This window comes from Pteropus alecto, unplaced genomic scaffold (genome assembly GCF_000325575.1).
Source record: "Pteropus alecto unplaced genomic scaffold, ASM32557v1 scaffold146, whole genome shotgun sequence".
Classification (NCBI taxonomy): domain Eukaryota; kingdom Metazoa; phylum Chordata; class Mammalia; order Chiroptera; family Pteropodidae; genus Pteropus; species Pteropus alecto.
In genome coordinates, this window is record NW_006442107.1 from 20,829,187 (window position 1) to 20,836,513 (window position 7,327).

At 38.8% G+C, this 7,327-nt stretch overlaps 1 non-coding gene across 1 annotated transcript; it reads right to left on the reverse strand.

The window, feature by feature from the left end:
* Positions 1-569: 569 nt before the first annotated feature.
* Positions 570-688, reverse strand: LOC112469466. The gene has a single exon (XR_003042620.1). It is a non-coding gene; the product is annotated as a 5S ribosomal RNA (ribosomal RNA).
* Positions 689-7,327: the final 6,639 nt, after the last annotated feature.

Sequence of the window (7,327 nt, forward strand, 5' to 3'; positions counted from 1 at the left end):
AGAAGCAAGTTTCTGAAGACCAATTTCAGTCACTCTGGATGGAAATAATAATAATTGATATTATTTCTGGTTTCTATATATATATAAGGAAACTAATGTTGAGGAAGGTTAAATATTTTTTTAAAAAAAATTCAATAACATGTGAGAAACAGAGCCAGGATTTGAACCCATGTCTTTCAGGCCTGCTTCCAACTGCCGAATGTCACCAAGAAGAACACGCATTTTTATTTCTTCTCTAGATTCATGATCACGAATCATCAATGGGTATTCAACTCTTGTAGGAAATCCAGCTACACTCTCTTATTTGGCTCACTTTCATAAAGATGATTTCAATGTTCTTTCTGCTCAAATGTCCAGCAACCCCTTCCTATTCCCTCTTTCATAGTTGTTGACTTTTCTTCATGCTTCTTTGGGAAAATAAAATCCATGAGAAAGGAATTCCAATGTCTCCCTCAAACAATTCTGGCAGCCTGCCCCCATCTCTGTCAATGTTATTCTGTCTATTCTGTTATTGAGAGAGACTGCTATGGTATATTACACACAAATTCTCCATTTTTTTTCTTTTTTAACGCCTACAGCACCTGGTCTTCCTAGGTGGTCTCCCATCCAAGTACTAACCAGGCCTGACCCTGCTTAGCTTCCAAGATCAGATGGGATTGGGCGTGTTCAGGGTGGCATGGCCACAGACACACACAAATTCTCTTTCACCCTTCTCCCCTTCTGGAGAAGTTTATCCCTAATTACCATTTCTTCCCTGCATTTCAAAGACTCTCCTCTAAAGCATCCCATCACACAGAAACATACTCTATTAGCTATCTTCTATAATAAATGAAGCAGCAACACAGCCCTTTACCACACATCTCCCTCCAGCTGCTGCCTCATTCCTCTGCTCTCCTTCATGGTAAAATGCCTTGAAAGAGCTGCCTCCAATGGCATCCTCCTCTTTCTCCAGTGACATCCTCCTCTTCCTCTAATGACGTCCTCCTTTTCCTCAATTCCTTTTCTCTCCTCCATTCACTGCAAGGAGGCTTTCATTCCCACCAGAAATATTGCTGTCGTTGGAATCTCTAATGAACTCTGTCTTCCTGAAGTTACTCAACATACTCAAACTCTCAATAACTCTCGACACAGTTGGCCATGCCCTCCTTCTTGAAATATTCTTGTCTTAACCTGCTTGATTCCAAACTTTCCTGTACCAAGACAGAGATGAGGTGGGTATATTCAAGAATCAGCAAGAAAATCAAGTGGCTGGAGTGTACTGAATGATGGGAGAGTAAGATGACATGAGGTTGGATGCCAAGGTGACATCTTTTAGGTGAGGGGAAGAAGTTTGGAAGATTTTTAGGGGATTTTAAGCAGATGACCGACATGCTCTTCAATTCCTTTTTCCAGTGGACTGCATATCTGTGGAAAATGGACTGCATAGGTATGAGTGTAGGATCATGGGCAACAATAAGAAGTCTCCTAATAAATTCTAAATAAGTGTTTATTGGCTTGAATTGAATTAGGAAGATAAAGAAGGCACTAGTTAGCAGAAATGTCTGGCGGACAAAAATAGAACCAAAGAAACTCCAGGGGGCAGATAAAGAGCTCTTGGAAATCCTGTTTCTAAGTTTCACCCACGGAATTTGGCCCAGTACCCAGCAAACCAAACGAATTGTCCAATACGGCACTCTGTGTGGATGTGCCCATGGAGCATACTTGCTCTTCCAAATGATGAACACGCGGTCTTCTTTAGCACCTACGATTCCTATTGGGTGAAGTGCTGCATGCAGCAAGGCTAATTTGACTCATTATCTTCCACTGTGTCTGTCATGTTACGTTATTTTTCAGGTCCTGACAGAATACTCTAGAGGCATGATGCATTAGGATTTGACACCAGTTATCCAGTGCTGTGCCTCATTAGAAGGAACAGGACAGACAGGAGTGAAGGGTAACCCACTTTGTACTATCCTGATTCTCTATGACTTCATTAGTCTCTTGATCTTTTTGTGATTATCATTAGGGTCTCAGTTTTATGCCCTGGTCAATTTCCAAATGACAGCTTTTATTGTCAAAGTGATCAAGGAGATCTGCTTTCCCCACCCCGCAATGACAATAGCAGACAATCACAGGAAATTGATCATGTTGGATATACTCACCTGATCCTAAAAATGATATTGGCTTCATGCTCCAGGGCAGGGCAAAAACAACTGAAAAATAATTGCTAGTACACCCCAGAGGGATATTCTTTCCCTTCTCCAAATTTGACAATCAATCTAACCCAGTGCACGTGACTAAAAACCACTGCTGTAAAGAACTTAATTCCATTTACACACCAAAATACCATGGCAATTTGGTTTGAATTGGGGGTCATCCTATCTCAGTATTTATTCTTCCTCATGAAAAATTATATTTCCAAGAGCAACAAGGACAACAATATGAAAACAACTACCACTTCTAGAACAAATAAGCATGTGCTGACATGTTCTTATCAATCCTGGTTAGATTAACTAATCTTTAACCATGTTTTGATTATTTCCTCTCCATTTTTAAAAGATTTTTTAAAAATACATGGCACATTGCAAGGTCCTTTCCACTTAGTCTCAGAGTTAAATGTGCTGGCTATCTTCAGAAAGCATGCCACATTTTATATTATTTTAGACTTTCACATATAGGAAAGTCTCTAGAAAGGGTTTATTCGTCTCTCTGAAAGTGAGGATTCCAACCTGACCGATATGATTCAGAGAGAGGCTTTCTGCAACCAGAAAAAAGAGTTTGTATTTCTTTACATTTAATTTCCAAATGCAACCAGGGCTTTTAATCTTTGCAACCTTTGAAATTTTAGGGAAGTATCGGGGAAGGCACTTTGGGTTAAGTTGCTCTCTGAATTAGTAAAAGAGCCTGCAGGGTTAGGTTGTGGCTCTATAGTAGTGTGTGCTGTCCTTTGAAAATCTTGAACTAATTAGGGTATGTCAGCTCATCACTTACAATACCTGACCTTCCATAGCAAAATCACCTGGTGCTCATTTGTATGTTATTTTTAATATAGTCGATTTGCAGTTTTCTCTCTGAATGCTCTGTTCTATCCCCATGCCCTTCAAAGACCATGCTTTCTCCTATGAAGCCACCTGTCAGGCCGGTTTGCCTTTATACATCCTACTTGGGTATTTCCATCTAGCAAAACTGTCCTGAATAGTGTGCGAGAAACCAAGTCCTGTGGAAATGACAGCCAGGTTTAGAGTTCTGGCAAATGAACCAGGATCAAATTCTAGAACTGTGTTTCCTAGACTCTACATTGTTTTAATAGTTGGAAGGAGATTCAGCAGCCAATAAACATACAGGAAACTCTGAAAGTGTTCAGTGAGAAGATTAATTAATAAAGAGCAAGGGAGACATTAGAAGACAAATGACAAGCTTGCCCATTGTCATCCAAAGACAACATCTTGCTATAAGCAGTTGTGTCAACAGTATTTCTTATCCACAAAATATAATCTATTTATCATCTATTTATTTACAAGATAGGTATCTCTGTTTTTCTTCGCACCTTTTCCTGGTTCTATAACAAAGGCCATAACTTAGAAAATAAAAACTACAGTTGGAAATTGTATGGTGTGCATGGTTTCTTGATTTGTATTAAAGAGCTTCATTAGAGGTGTGTTAGAGGTCAAGTATTTTCGACAACTCTTATTGAGTGATATAAGATCTCAGGATGAATGATGCTATGTCAACTAGTTAGGCAGTATGAACTCAGGTAGAATCCCAGCTCCCCTGTTGATTCATCACTGTATTTCTTTCCACCGGCTTCCTAATCTCCCTGTGTCTCAGTTTCATTAACTTTCAATGGGCCAATAATAACACTCACAGGGTTATTGTGAGGATTTAATGAATAATATATGCAAAGCAACTAGCACAGTTTCTGGTAGTACATTTAGGTGATTAATGATACTAGTTCTTTTCCCTTTTATCTCCAGATAGGTTTCTAGAGACATACATTATTCCAGGTTTATAAAGTTCTTACAAGTCCATACCTATATTTAAATATGTTCCGTAAAAATATAACTATGAAATGTTTTACCTTTATTCTAGATCCCAGTTTATATCTTCCCATTGACTAATTGAGGACTAAAGCTAAAATGTCCATGCCATCCTAGACAGTAACCACTTACGGCTACTGAGTATTTGAAAAGTGGCTTATACAATCTGAAGTGTGCTGTAAGTATAAAATACATGCCAGATTTCATACACTTGGTACCACAAAAAAATATAAAATATCTCAGTAGTAATTTTTCTATTGATTAAATTTTTAAAGGATAATATTTATATATGTAGAATGAAATAAAATATATCATTAAAATTCACTTTCTTTTTCCCTTTCTAATGTGGCCACATAAAAATTAACTTGTGTATGTGGTTTGCATTGTATTTCTATTGGACAGTGTTTGTCTAGACAGTAAGGATCCTGAGATAACCCAAAGGATCATCAGTGAAGGTGAGGCGTTTGCCAAGTTCATCAATACCCCGAGGACCAAACTGAATTCAGGGCCCATATACCTATGTAGCTCAGTCCCCTATCACATCCACACATCACGAAAAGCGCTTTGCTTCTGGCATAGCTGACCCTCCATTCCTACTTTTTTTGATGATGAGAACAACCTCTAGACAAAATGCTCTAAAGTAGTGCTGTGTTCCTGTCTAGATGAGCTAAACCGCAATTGTTCAACAGCCACAGGTGGTTAATGACTACTAGACTGGACAGCTAGGCTGCAAAGTGCAAACTCCTTATATTTTCTTGACTATAATAATTGGGGCGAACTGTCAAAACAACAGAAATATAGCCTCCTCAGCAGGACTAAACTCAAGCCATTCCCCCAATCCTAACCAAGCTCTAAATTTTTATAGGTCACAATAATAACTTTTATTTAAACAATGGCCCGTAGTTTTAAGTTTTTGTCCCATAGCAGGCTTACCAAACAGAAAGGTACACAGTCTAAGAGGAAGCAACTTAATCTCTCATTTGTTACCACACCATTGCCAGATTTTGCATTTCACCCTGAAGAATTCAGAGGAACACACCTTGGCTAATTGCAAACTGAGTATGAGACCTAGTAACATGGAAAAAATTAGTTATGTAAGGAGTTCTGAATCAAAGGGTCTTTTTTAGGATTTAGCTGCTATTCCTGCCTTTCACTAAATGACAAGACTTAGATATCATAAAACACCATGTCGTGTGCTTCTCAGGTTTCTGAGGCTCCATTAGTGGAGTAGTTCTGTGTACGAAATCGCATGCAGTCTGCACAACCGCAGGAGTTTATTTTGCACTGAAGATTGTATATGTAATTTTCAGTGATCCCTTCAAAATACTGAGGAAATAATGGTCAATTCTTTCCATACAGTATTCTGGTAACAAACACTTGCAAACGCATTAATTATTTACTACCCTGGAATAAATGCACTTTGAGATTTTTCCCAAAAGAGAGAAAGTTCAGGTAGAAATAGTGAGCATGAATAACAAGGAAACTATTGTGAACCAATGTTGTGCTCTGAAGACTAACTTTACTGCTTTTCATTCTTTGATTTGACCAAATAATTTAAATTGATTTATCCACTTCATAAAATACATTCACTTTAGAAAGGCAAATATGTATTTTCTTAAAGAGCAGATGTTACTTAGCTGAGCTGTTGGACCACACAGGAAGCACAATGGTAAGAACAGTGGGATTAGGGGGGCTGTTCTCTTCTCCATCTCTCAACTCTACCAGAGTAAACATGAACTAATCACTTAACCCTCTGGGTCTCTGTTTCCCATTAGTAAATTGAAAGCAACAACTCCAGCTCTTCTCCACCACACAGACATCTGCAAGGCAAGCAGAAATAAGAGTTTGACTCACTCCTCTGTCTTAGCCACACAGAGAATGTAGACCTGATCACTCACCCCATTTCCTAATCCCCCTCCTTTTCCTAGCACCCCATCCAGCTCAAGGAAGGAAGCAGATAGGTAGAAGAGAGTTTTGTATAGCAGGACTCAACAAAGAAAAAATAATGAACTGAAATCAATTAATCCTTAACGATTTCAAGAAAACTCAGAACTCCTAGCCGACTTGATCTAACTTCATAAGTCACTAAATGCTCAGTGCCTTTTTTGTCTCCCGCACCATACTAGCTTCTGCAGACAATGCAAGAGACCCTCCAGACATGATGATCACACCTTATTATCTTGCCATGGAGAAGACATACATTCATGAAGTCAGAAGAGCAGGTATGGACTTTTGAAAAACGAGGTAACAAGTTATCTGTTCCTGCTCCTCTGCAGTGCTAAGGATGAAAGGAGAAGGAGAGCAATGACTATGACTAATCGCACAGGAGGCTGGCACATGTGGAGAAAGTGTGGTGGGATTCTGCGTGGACCAACTCTTGAAATCCATTGTATGCTGGGAGAGAAGTAGAATATAGTGATGTATCTCGACATTGAATATGAAGAATAAATTTATTTCAAAATATAAAACATACACAATTATTCATGGATTTTTAATATAAATATCAGACTTTAACAAAAGGTTTATAGCTTGCTACTTCAATTAATCCTGCTCAAAGGGACATGTTCACTGCCCTTTGCCTTTAGGGGTTCTTTGGTATATGTTTCTCAGAAGTTAATTTCCTGAATTTTTCTAATATCACCAGTAGTACTTGTCACTCAATTCTTTCGACAGATATGTCCTCAGAGAGGGTCCTCAGAGAGGCACAGGGAGAACATGCTAACCTTCATTCTTCTAAGAAACTAATGCAAACAAGTCAAACCAAAGAATATGACCAACCTCTGTGAGGTCCTCAGAAGCATCAGGCTGTGCTATGGAACGTTTATGGAGACAAATACACACATCCATGAAGAACTCAGTGTGTGATACCAAACCCATCTTTTTAATTTTCAGTTACTCGTCAAGAGAACTGAGTTCAAAAAATCCTGGAGTTCTAGAAGGCAAATGGGTTACACTAAAGATTCTTTTTGGAAGCAAAGAGATGAAAGATAAAGGATTCGCCTCTAAGTTTCTTCTGAACTTGTTATTTTCCAACTTTAAAATGCCTTTGATAAGAGGAAATAACACAAAAGACAGGACTTCTGCTTGTAGATGGAATAACAGAAACCGAGTTTATTTTCCTGCCTTCAACAACAGCATCAATAATAACAGCAAAAACAACAACAGCAAAGGACAAAACCTATCGGTTTCAGATATTAAGCAACAGACAGTGTGGAACTGTGATCCCTGAGCAAATGGTCACTGCTGACAATCGATGAGGGCAGTGTTCAGGCTGTAGAGAAGGGACAGAGAACCTAAACAGAGGCCAGCTG